This window comes from Mirounga angustirostris, unplaced genomic scaffold (genome assembly GCF_029215605.1).
Source record: "Mirounga angustirostris isolate CCGP_5_RB_7025 unplaced genomic scaffold, mMirAng1.0.hap1 SCAF_16, whole genome shotgun sequence".
Taxonomy (NCBI): domain Eukaryota; kingdom Metazoa; phylum Chordata; class Mammalia; order Carnivora; family Phocidae; genus Mirounga; species Mirounga angustirostris.
The window spans coordinates 29,410,931-29,423,280 of NW_026991724.1; the positions used below are offsets into that span (position 1 = coordinate 29,410,931).

The 12,350-nt window shown below is 46.3% G+C and overlaps 1 non-coding gene across 1 annotated transcript; it reads left to right on the forward strand.

Annotated features, from left to right (window-relative positions):
• The first annotated feature begins 2,474 nt into the window (after positions 1-2,474).
• LOC123856263 (small nucleolar RNA U13) lies at positions 2,475-2,575 on the forward strand. Its single transcript, XR_006793679.1, has one exon. It is a non-coding gene; the product is annotated as a small nucleolar RNA U13 (small nucleolar RNA).
• The last annotated feature ends 9,775 nt before the right edge of the window (positions 2,576-12,350 follow it).

The window sequence follows — 12,350 nt, forward strand, 5'->3', positions numbered from 1 at the left end:
GAGTCTATGTGAAGGGGGAAGAGTAAGGACATTGCACGCCCCATCCTCCCCGCCCACCCTCGGCCGCGACAAGGGTAAGCATCAGGCCGCATCTGCCTCCCTGAAATGCTATAACAGCTATGACTTTATGGCTAGAGGGAAAATTCCCATGGACGGACTGGGATTTTCTTCATAGAATCTCTCCTTGCCAAGATCCCAAGACCTGTATACAGAAGGTGCTACACAAGGCAGAGTCCTCCTTTTTTTTTTTTTAATTTTAGAGAGAGAGCAAGCTGGCGGCAGGGGTGGGGCAGGGGTGGGTGAGGGAGAGGGAGAAGCCGATTCCCTGCTGAGCAGGGAGCCTGATGCGGGGCTCGATCATGACCTGAGCCGAAGGCAGACGCTTAACCAACTGAGCCACCCAGGCACCCCAGAGTCCTCCTTTTTTTAAGGATAGCGTGAAACAACTTTCTTCATCTGGTTCACCTGAAAGCATTGCCTTCCAGCCAAATTCCACTCCAGCTGGGAGTGACCTTCCCTACCGCAGCCTCCATGGAGCATCTTCAGGTGTGCCAAAATGCTTGGGACTCAGATGTTTCTAGTTATTGTCAACAGTGGGATCAACATTTTCAGCAGAGGAGGGACCCCCTAGGACATAAGTCAGAGGAGGACCTGCTCCAGTTGAGGTGGGAATTTGAGGGGTCACCGTCGGAGAGGGTGGTGATGGGGTGAGGGGAGCAATGTGTAGCTAGAAGTGGTTTTGTTTCCACTTCTTTTTAAAAGTAATCTCTACTGGGGCGCCTGGGTGGCTCAGTTGGTTAAGCGACTGCCTTCGGCTCAGGTCATGATCCTGGAGTCCCTGGATCGAGTCCCGTATCAGGCTCCCTGCTCGGCAGGGAGTCTGCTTCTCCCTCTGACCCTCCCCCCTCTCATGTGTTCTCTCTCATTCTCTCTCTCTCAAATAAATAAATAAATAAATCTTTTTTTTAAAAAAAGTAATCTCTACACCCAACATGGGGCTCGAACTCACAACTTTGAGATCAAGAGTCCCACGCTCCACCGACTGAGTCAGCCAGGCACCCCTGCTTCCACTTCTTTAGCAGGTATTTCTTATGTACTGCAAATGATATTGCTTTTCCATTTGTGGAATTCATACAGTTTCTTCTGAAATAATCTATTTAAAAGAGTAATCCCTTGGATGGAAAGTACTAAGTAAATAATTATACAGTACTCAAAAGTGTCGAGATGGCCATCAAGACAGGGATATTTGCAGAGAGGGATCTAACAAGCCGGGTAGGATCACAAACAGCATCTTTACTCCTACACATTTGTTTCCATCAAGTAATTGGTGCCAGTGACTATGTGGAGCGGTTCAGGCTGTGCTAGGGCTATGCTGTCGCTGTGGGCTGCCAACTCAGCACCCCCGTGATCTCCTTCCCAGGATTCCCATGCAGCTGGGACTACATTTCCCAGAACCCCCTTCCCCATGCCAGGGTTAGAACCTGTGAGAAGCACGGATGTGGGATCTGCGAGGAGGAAGAGAGGTCATCTTTCTCTGGAGGCAGTTTGCATCCAAGAGCCTCAGATGATGTGAGGTTTACAGCAGCTTTCCAGAGAACTTCCAGAATGACTCACTTTGGCACTTCAGCCCAAAGAGGTGAGGAGGAGCTTCCTAGATTTTCTTAAGAATTGCAGGACCTTCCCAGCAAACTCTTGAATAATCACTCACATACGTGCTAAAATGACGTTATAGGAGCTCTGGCAATCAGTCAGGGATCTACAGCAACCAAGCAAATGCCCAACCAAGGAAAAGTCACATTCCATTGGTGGGAACTAGTCTTTTTACTGGCCCTCACTTTGCCCCCTCCCTGGCATGGCACAGAACAGTTTGGGGAAGAAGGAGCCCAATTCCCAGTTCTCTTCCTGAAATCAGAGAGAGCAGGGTGGACCTAATTTGCAATGTTCTAACCTGTGTGGGGGCTGCCTGAGGGATTGGCCTCTGTAGATCTGACCTGGAACTCAGGCAGGAAGCAGTGGGTGTGACTCAGGAATATCCAAGGGGACTACACACCTGCAGACTCCTGAGGCAAGAGATTACTGATTGGGGAGCATAATAAAGCAGGGAAGGCCCGAGAAGAAACAGGGGTTAGGCTCAGGAAAATGAAGACATTTAAAAGCAGTCACATACATGGAGCAATACACAGGCCCAGGGAAGACATATGTCCAGAAAAGACCTGGGAAGACCTCAAACTTTCATGCAAGGCTGATCCCAAAGTTCAGACCTTGCCCTGCTAATTGGTGAAGGTCTTGTGCACCAGTCTGCAAAGACTGGGAGAGGTGGCTGATTTTTTTAATAACCAATTTTAAACAACAAATCACGAAGAAATAGGAAAACATGGCCCACATAAAGGAAGAAAATAAATCTCCAGACACAGTCCCTGAAAACACAGGCATCAGACTTTCTAGGCAAAATCTTTAAAAGAACTGTCTTAAACATCTTTTTGGAGTTCATAAGCATGGTGATTGGGTGTGCATGCCACTGCATGATGTCTGTCTCCCTCGAACCTTATGACCTTGGCACATTACCCATCTGACATGAAAAATAAAAACTATCTTAAATAGTCTCTAACCACTAAAAGAAAACACAAAGAACTAAAAGAAATCAGGAAAACAACATGTGAACAAAATTAGCACATGAACAAAGAGATTGAAATTATTTTAAAAGAACCAAACGGAAACTCTAAGGTTGAAAAATACAATAACTGACTTGGAAAATTCACAAGAGTGGTTCAGAGCCGATTTGAACAAGCGGAGGAAACAATCAGCAAACTTGAAGAGGAGTCATTTGAAATTATGAGTCTGAGGAGCAAAAAGAATGAAGAAAACAAGAGTCAAAGGGACTTCTGAGGGGCCATTAAACAGGCTAACGTACACATCAAGGCAGTCCCAGAAGACGGTAAGAAAGAAGCAGAGAGATTTGAAGAAATAATGGCCCAACAGTTCCAAATTTTAGAAAATACATGGATCTACCTATCCAAGAATCTCAACAAACTTCAAGTTTACTCAAGGAAAAACATGCATGCCCATTTATCCAAAAATCTGACTTTGAGGAATTTTTCCATAAGGAAATATGGTCATCTTGAATCTAGGTGGACAGTTAGCTGCAAGTATTTGTCACAGCCATTTTGTAATTGTGAATAGTTGGACCAACCTATACATTCAACAATAGAAGTTTGGGGAAATAAAGTCTATCTGTAAGATGGGGCATTGTGCAGCCATTACAAAATGTTGACAACGTCCAGAGTTGAACAGAAAGAGAAAAGAAGGGCTTATAAGATGCCATGTGCAATCTTATTTTTGTAACGCAAGTGTGTATGTCTCTATGTGAAACAGAATTTGGAAAGATATCCATGAAAGAATGAAGAGTAGGTTTTGTCTGAATGCATGAGATTAAGGATGTGCTTTTGTTTTCTTTTTGCTTCTATTACAAAAAAAACAAACAAACAAACTATGAGAATAGCTAATACCAAAAAGATAAGAAATAACAAGCATTGGCAGAAATGTGGAGGAAAAGGAGCCCTCATACACCGTTGGTGGGAATGTAAATTGGTGCAGCCACAGTGGAAAACAGTATGGAGATTCCTCCAAAAATTAAAAATAAAACAACCGTATGATTCAGTAATTCCACTGCTGGATATTTACCCAAAGGAAAACACTAATTCAAAAAGATATGTGCATCCCTATGTTATTGCAGCATTATTTACAATAGCCAAGATATGGAAGCAACCAAAGTGTCCATGAGTAGGTGAATGGATAAAGAAGATGTGGTACATATATACCATGGAATATTACTCAGCCATCACAAAGAATGAGATCCTGCCATTTGCAACAACATGGATGGACCTAGAGGGTATTATGCTAAGTGAAAAAAGTCAGACAGAGAAGACAAATACCACATGATTTCCCTTATATGTGGAATCTAAAAACCAAAACAAATGAACAAACAGAAAAACCCAAATAGACTTATCAATACAGAGAACAAACTGGTGGTTTCCAGAGGGGAGGTGGAGGGAGGTAGGCGAAACAAGGGCATTCAGGGATACCAACTTTCAGTTACAAAATAAATAAGTCAGGGACGCCTGGGTGGCTCAGTCAGTTAAGCAATCTGCCTTCAGCTCCGGTCATGATCCTGGGGTCCTGGGACTGAGTCCCGTGTCGGGCTCCTTGCTCAGCGGGGAGCCCTGCTTCTCCCTCTCCTGCTCTCCCTGCTTGTGCTCTCTCTCTGACAAATAAATAAATAAAATCTTTAAAAAATAAATAAGTCATGGAGTTGAAAAGTACAACATAGGGAATCTAGCCAATAATACTATAATAATGTCATATGGTGACAGACGGTGACTACACTTATCATGGGGAGCAGTTAAAAAAACATATTGGATTTATAATAAGAGATAAAACGGCCTGTTTTAAAATTTGTCACATACCTAGGAAGTGTCAGAAGTGGGATTCAAACTTCTGTTGCTTCCCAGTATACCATGCTGCCTTCTGTCCCAGCACCGAATGCCCTGCTGTTGAGTTTTCCTTCACTTGGAATGGCCTCTTTCCCAGGGGAGGCCCCCCCCACCACGACACCTCATTGAGGCCTCCCTTCATAATTTCACATACTCTAACAGGCCTAGGGAGGATTTGTTGGCTGAGAAAACCTGAAGTTTCATCATAGAGTGGGCTTCCTATTCTCAATTAGCTGCTAAGACAAAACTTAGCTTTTTTTGCTTCTGGACGCTAAACCTCAACCACCATTTCACCCGCAAGACAGCCACTCACTCAGTGAGCCACACTGCTCTGTGCCCTCTTCAGACCTTCTTCGCTAACCAGAAGTGCAAGAGCCCAGAATCAGGATGATCAAATAGTTAAAGCTAGATGTTCTCATCTCTGAGTTTGTCAAGGTGTCTTCGCAAATTTCCTCTTTAATTTGCATAATTTCCGGTAGCATCGCCTTCCCTCCCCCAGGGGCTTTGGATATCAAACATAAACAGGAAATATGAGTCAGTCCCCTCACCTTTGCCAAAGCCTAAATGAAATCAAATAAAAAAAAGTAATAAAATAAAATGAATGACGGTCATTACCTTGCCACGGCCATTTCAGAGTAACAAGGTCTGACAAGTATTAATTCACCAGGCAGCCATATACATGCCCAGATTATATGATGTTATACTCACTTCCCAGGACTGGGGACTGAGATGTTTTCATCCCAAAGAATCTTTAGAATTCAAGTATATGAACTTTGAGCTGTGCAGTGTCTGCAAGAATAAAATTCCACCAGGAAAGGGATTCAGACAGAAGTCAACTGATGGATGGCTCCACTCGGAATCTGCACCTTTTAAAAATAAAATCAATCTCATCACAAATCCAGGAATACTTTGCCACCAAGAGTATCAAGTAGAACCACTGGAAACTCGTGCGCCATAAAAGATGCTAAAGCCCCGAAATCATTAACTCAGGGGATAGCAAAGAAGTCTGTCTATTTTATGGGTGGGGACAGATGTTGTTCTGGTACATGCTTGCAAGTTTCAAGAGAGCCCCAATGCCTAGAGCAGGGATGCCCTTGGTTAGAAAACTCAGCTTGGGTTCAACAGGCCAACGAAGGTGATCTTCCCTGGGCCTGGGGTTTCCTAGGAAAGAGCTCATCCTATACTAGTAAGGCAGGAACCACAGAGGTGCACAGTCAAGCTCCCAAAAAGAAGGAAGAATCAAGAAAAGAAGGAAGAATCAAGAAATGAAGGAAGCCCCAGCTTTCCAGGCAGAGGCTGAAGAATATAACCAACTCTCTAGGACTAGTCAGGGGCTACAAAATAGAAGGAACCAGAATCAAAGTCCTAAGAGTGTAATGTCCACTAACAAGAACGACTTTTTTATTCCTAGCAAACTAAGCCCACACACTAAAACTTCTAAAAAGGAAAATGTAGAAGTCAAAGCCATACCAAAGGAAAGCAAGAAAAAGAAAAAGAAGAAAACGGGAGGAAAAATGTCATCAGACACCTGGGGTATCAGGTTTGGGGCTACCAGCCTTTCCTTTCCAGAGGTTATTAAAATGTTTGAGATACATATATATTATGCTATAATATATAATATTATATATGTAATATATATATTATATATAAAATAATATATAATAATATATATGATGTATAATATATAATATATATTCATATTCCAAAATATGAAAAGAACACCATAAAATTAAAATTAATTGAGGTTTAATTAAAATGTCTGCAAAACTTAATATCATATCAACTTCATTAATGGCAAAGTTTAGTATTCATAGAAATTCCATTATATTGGAAAGCAGTTTGAAGGGTAGCTATTTCTCCCTTTGCAGGAATTCCTAGGTGCACATGATTGCCAAGAAACCTCAACCATCATAAATGAAATGCGGTACTCAGAGCCAAATCATTCCAAGGGCAAAATGATGTTTAGAGATCTTCGCCACAGTCATAGTGAACAGCAGAGGTGGGTGCATTGTAATAGGTGTGGTGTGAGGCGGGGCGGGGCCTCGGAAGGTAAGGGTGCCTCCCTCCGTGTCAAAGCAGCCCCTGCACGGGGCGGGGGGGCACCGCTGAGCCAGGGAGCCAGCAGCCAGGGGAATGGTGCTCAGCGCCATCCCCCCAGTCTCCGGTCTGGGTCCCGTGGCCCAAGCCCTACCAGGGCCTCCCTGGCTAAGCTCCCACCTCTCTCCTAAGCTTCTATCCTAACAACAGCCCCAGGGCCAGACCCCTAATTGTCAGCTTCTTCTAAGTGCTAGGAAGAAAAAAAAAAAAAAAAAAAAACCAACCCTCTCCAGTCCTCCTCCCCCTCCCCAACACAAGCCCAGGGGGTCAGGCAGGTTCAAAAGGTGAAATAAATGAATCTTTACACATTATAAGGACCCAAGCCACATTCTCTGTGGCATTCGTGCTTGAAATGGCAGCGAGTAAAAGCAGGTGTGCCGGGCGCCCTGTCAGCTAATGACACTGATGAGCTGGCCATGCCCGGTTCTGCTTCATTTCAAACAGACTGCTGGAAGAAAAAAAAAAAAAAAAAAAAAGGAGGGGAAAGCCAGAGCAGAAATAATTGTGGGAGCCTCCAGTGAGAGCTCAGAGAGCCTGCAGGCAGAGACCAACGTGCCTGATTTCATCCTCTTCCTTTTATTTCTAGAACCTTAAACGTTCTGCTATTATAAAAGTCATCATGTCAGCCTTCTCCCCAGCCTCTCCGCTGCCCATTTTCAAATTGTATCAATTGGTAAGGCTTTGGGGGCTGAAGGATTTTCATCTTGATTTATGGTGTCTGTGCTTTAGAGATGAAGCGAGCCCCACTGACCTGATTCTAGCACGGAGCTGCGCCGTCCTGGGCACGTGTTTCTCATCGGATCCTCCCCGAAAGCCCGGAGAAACTGGGGAAGGCTTGGTGTGTCTCTCCCTTCCTTCCTTCCTTCCTTCCCTTCCTTCCCTTCCTTCCCTTCCTTCCTTCTTTCCTTCTTTCTTTCTCTCTCTCTCCTTCTCTCTCTCTCTCTTCCTTCCTTCCTTCCTTTCTTTCTTTTTTTAAATACTATTATTACTAAAGCAAATGGCAGGTGAACCGCACTATCATCAATCTCCAGCTCAAGTGGGTGAAGGGGAGTCTTTGATCCTTAGCAGTGATATGGGGCTGGGACAGCAGGCTTTCGGTTCTTGAGGAGAGGAGGCTGATGACCACTGGCTTCAGAACGGGACCTGAGAAGTAAGGCAGAGCAGGGACCTCGCAGAGGGGCTCTTTTAAACTACTACTTTCTAAGCAAAGAAGCGACAGGGTTGGAGAACAAGGGTTGTGTTGGCCTTTTTCACCAGAGGATGGCATAAAGAGTAAATAAATAAATAAAGTAAATAAAGAAATACACGCCTAAATGCTCACTTCTGCAAGTCCCCGGGCCTGCGGAGAGCGCTCCCACTCTGCTTGCTAAGTTGGCCGAGGTGGGAGCCCCAGAGAGTGGGTTATTAAAATGTTCAGCTGAATCGTGGGAGGGCTGCTGAACAAAAAGCAACTTCCACAGTCCTCTTCACAAGCGCACTGTCCACCGGGGACTATGGAATAAATGACCTGCTGGCTTTGTCATGGAAAAAGATGCGCCCCGGTCCCACCTGTCACCACCCCCCCACCCCACCCCCACCCCCGGGGGGAAGCCGGCAGGAAACCCGACGGGAGACAGGAGGCTGAGAAGGGGTCCCATGGGCACAGAGGTAGAGATGGAGCCCCCCTCGGGCTCTCCCCCAGGCTCTGCGGAGAGGCTTTGGAGCTGGGGTAGGCTTGGGGCGGCGCAGGGAAGGCCCAAGGAAGACCCTGGTAGGAATCCCGGGGTCAGGTTCAGGGGCGGGATGGCGCATACGTAGCCGAACGCACGGATAAATTAATCAGACACCTGCACTGAATTTATCACTGGGGCTCTAGGGATGAACATGGCAAAGACATATGAGGCCCCATCTCTGAATTTCCCCAGGAACGATGATGGAGGTTCCCCATAGTCTTTTTACCTAATTCTCCCCAATTAATCTAAGTGTGCAGTTTACGGGCCTGTTGACGTCCAGCTTTGCTTTTCAGGGTCTCACGCACACAAAAAAATCACACCTTCCTGAGCCTGGAGCCCCTTGCAAAGTCACCACCAAGAGAGGTAGCTCTCCATGGCCCAGGGAAAACTGGCGAGAAATAAATCCGTGTTGAGAGAGAGAAAGAGAGGCAGAGAGAAAGAGAGAGAGAGGGAAAATGCTAATTGTACCAGGGACGCTGACAGACTTGACAGAAAGTGTCTTCATTGAGAAATTGTGATCTGAAGTTCTCCCTTGTTCCTTCAGAAACAGGAGGAGAGAGGCATGGGGGAACCTGACAGGAAGTGAGGATTCGAGACTTCAAATACAAACATTATGAAAAACAAGCAACATCTGCAAACAGTAAGTACTTATTTATATTTTATGGAGTGTGTGCTTGGGATTCTGACAGGTTTTTAAACAGAGACCATATTAGGCCCATTCAGAGTGGAGAATGTCCCTTTTAAAAATGCATTACCCCTGCTGCTCAGGCAGGTCGGGCCGGCTTGGCTGGCCTCAGGTGAGCCCTGACCCCCCCGACCTGGTCTAACCAAACACACATGCGGGTTGGCAATGGGACCGTTTACTGCTGGGCTCTCAAGGTCAGCGAAGGCGGGTGCTGGAGGGTTAGTATTCAGCAGGCTTCTCCCTCAGCTGGCAGAGCCGCTTTGAACTTTTCCCTTTTGAACAAATAGGACGGGAAACTGCAAAGGAACAAGTGCTGGGAATCATAGAAAGGAGGGCGCCGCAAATAAATAAATAAACCGCAAATAAATAAATAAATGGCCAGCCGCGTCCCCGGCGAATGAAAGGCACCACTCCTGGATTTCCAGTGTCTCCATGCATTTGGGGCAGATGAGAAACTTTAAAATAAAAACAATAGAATAAACCGGCGCTCTTTTTCTTCCCCCACTCCGAAGGATGAACCCTTTATTTTTGACAACAAATAAGACTCAGTTGGCAGGTATGCTGTGCTGAGGACCATGAAATATTTAGTAAGGCGGTAAGGACTCCCCGGACAGCTTAAGAAAACCACGATTATATTCAGAGAGAAAGCCATGAACAAACAGAGGGGGGGAATACAAAGAAAGATAAAGGAAGGCCTTTCATCAGGACTTCCTGTCCAATAATGCAGCCAGGCTTGATCCATATGTTTTGAGAAAAATCAAAGTGTCACAACTATCCAAAATGTCAATAGCTCCGGTAAGGAATATTGTCTAACATTTTCTATTACACCGTTCAAGAATTTGCCTCCCAGCACAATTTGGAAGAAAACACTCTTTTATTTCGAAAACACTCAAAGAAAAGAAAGGGGGGGGGGGGTAGAAGGAAGCCGGACAAGGCGCATTTCACTGCCGCGTGTAATACAATAATGCTCTGGGCTCCCAAACCAGCCTGAAAGCCGATCCTCTGATGAAAGTGAGTCCTCCTCCACACCTCTCCTGTGTTCTGTCCTTTCTTTGCACACACTCTTGCAAAGGCACTTCCTGGACAGTTGGATGTCACCGAGCCCTCTCCCTGAAAACAGGAAACCAGAGAAGGTGGGCTTTCAGCAGGCTTCACATTTGGATAATCCTGCATAATGATTTCAGGGTTGTGTCTGGAAAGCTCCAACAGCTCTTCTCCAGGCTAGGCACCTGGCCCTGCTGGGTGACCCGCGTCAGGGAGGGGAGAGAGGAAAAAAACCAAAAACCAAAAAACAACAACAACAAAAACCAGACCCCGGTGTGTAAACAAACAACTTATTGCTGCCTCTGCGAAATGTAAACAAAATACACACACCTGGCCCCCGGGGAGCAGCCTGGCGGTATCTAGTTTGACAGAACTTGGGGCAGGGTGCCTCCCAGAGTTGCCTCCTCAACATCCTGGACCTTCTAGAAGGAAAAAATCATGCACGAGGGGCCGCTGTTGGTGCCTCGTGGAATCTTAACTAGAATGAAACAGGCCTCCGACAATCAATATTACTGACAAATTCATCTCCGCGTAGAAACTGTTGTGAGCTTCGAGGCTGTCCCGATGCCCTACATAATTCTCTCAATGAAGTTGAGGCCTCGGTGCCCGTTTGTTGGTAGTTGTCCCGGTCAGCTACCTGGGGGTAGCGTTCCGGTTGGCTGGAGGGCCTCGGTCTCATCAGAGAAAATCACACTGTCCTTGCTCCTTTCATTCCCTTTCTGCTAGGCCTTTGTCTCTGCTTCCGAACAAACTCTTGCCAAGTGTTGAGAAGATGCCCTTCACCCATCTCGAGGGAGGGAGAAGGCAAGAGGGGGGGCAAGGCGGTGGTTGTCCACATGTCTGCCCAAACTCAGAATTTACCAGAAACCGTTTGTAAGCATGAGGCGAGCCAGGCACTTCATGTCAGGGGTTCCAAATTCTCCTTTTTTCTTTTTTTTCCTTAAGGAATGGAGAGGGCACACAGTATCTCTGGGACCCCAAGATTTCTAATGTGTGTGGTGATGGTGTTGGTGTGTGTGGGGGGGGTTCATATCCAGAGCTACAATTCACCCAGTCTGCATCGGTGTTAAATATTGGGATATTTGGTACCAGTTGTTAAACAGCCATTCCCCACTAGTGCCTCTGGTACTGACTGCCCTGGCTTTTGCCCAGAACCTCCTCACTTCCCTTAATTTGGCAGCTAAAGGGTTAACGTCTGGACAGCAGGAGGACCACCAGGACATCCCTGCTGGTGCCCACTGGCGAGGGCCATTGCCCAGCGTTGCGTGGTATTTTGCTATAACCCTACCTCAGTTCCACCACGTTCATTGCCAAGCTTGAGGTGACGCGGCCTTGCCCTTGGTCGAGTGCTTACAGAAGGTCTTCGGGAGAGCAAGGCTTTCCTGAGCGCTCCCCTCCTTGGGACCCAGTTGCCGACTGACCTCAGTCTCCCACCTGAGACGTGGAGGGACGCTTTGGGACACTCGGGGACAGCCAAGCCAACAGGCGAAACTCAAACGCCTCTCGCCCGAGTCACGCACGGTAAACAACAGCAGAAATCAACAGTCACCAGGGTATAATTGTCATTAGTATGTGAATCTTAAAAGCTCAGTCAAAAATATCAATACCTCCCACTTAATTTATTACTATATAAAGATGGATGATCGTGGAGCGTAGCATTGATTTTCTAGAGCCCTTAAAAAAAAAAAAAGGCGGGGAAGAAAATCGTCAAAGACAACACAAAATGCTGTGTCTCAAAATTAATCATCGTGCCTTTTTAAAACGCACACACAAATACACACACTTACAAAAACACTGTACCAATAGCCCGTGCGGGTCCATCTTCCTTGATTGGCTTTTCTGAAAATGAAGAAATGGAAGAGGCCATTTCTGTAAAGAGCCCTCTCGGAATGGATTAGAGGCAAAGACAGGTTAGCATTTTTACTGTATCGACAGCCGACCATTAGGCGAGCGCACTCCAGCCCCGCCACCGAGAGGAAATCGAACAGAACAGTCCCCCAGCCGGGCTGCGCAGGACAGCCTATCTGCTCCGGGGCCCTGCCTGGCCCACGGGGCTGTCACTGCTCATGCTCTCTCCCCGCCTGCCGTAATTACGCCATCACCTCCCTCTTCACCAAAGTGTTCCTGGGAACAGTCGTGACCGCTAAATAAATAAGTAAATTCATCATCAGGTTTAAAACTGGGCCGGAGAGCCTATATTAACCCTGGGGACTATGTTTGTGTCTGCAGTGACGCAGAGATCAGAGTGTAATTGTCCCCTGTGCCCGGAAAGGGTGGGTCACTTCTCTGCTTCTGACATTTTGCGATGCTTGCGTGTATAGA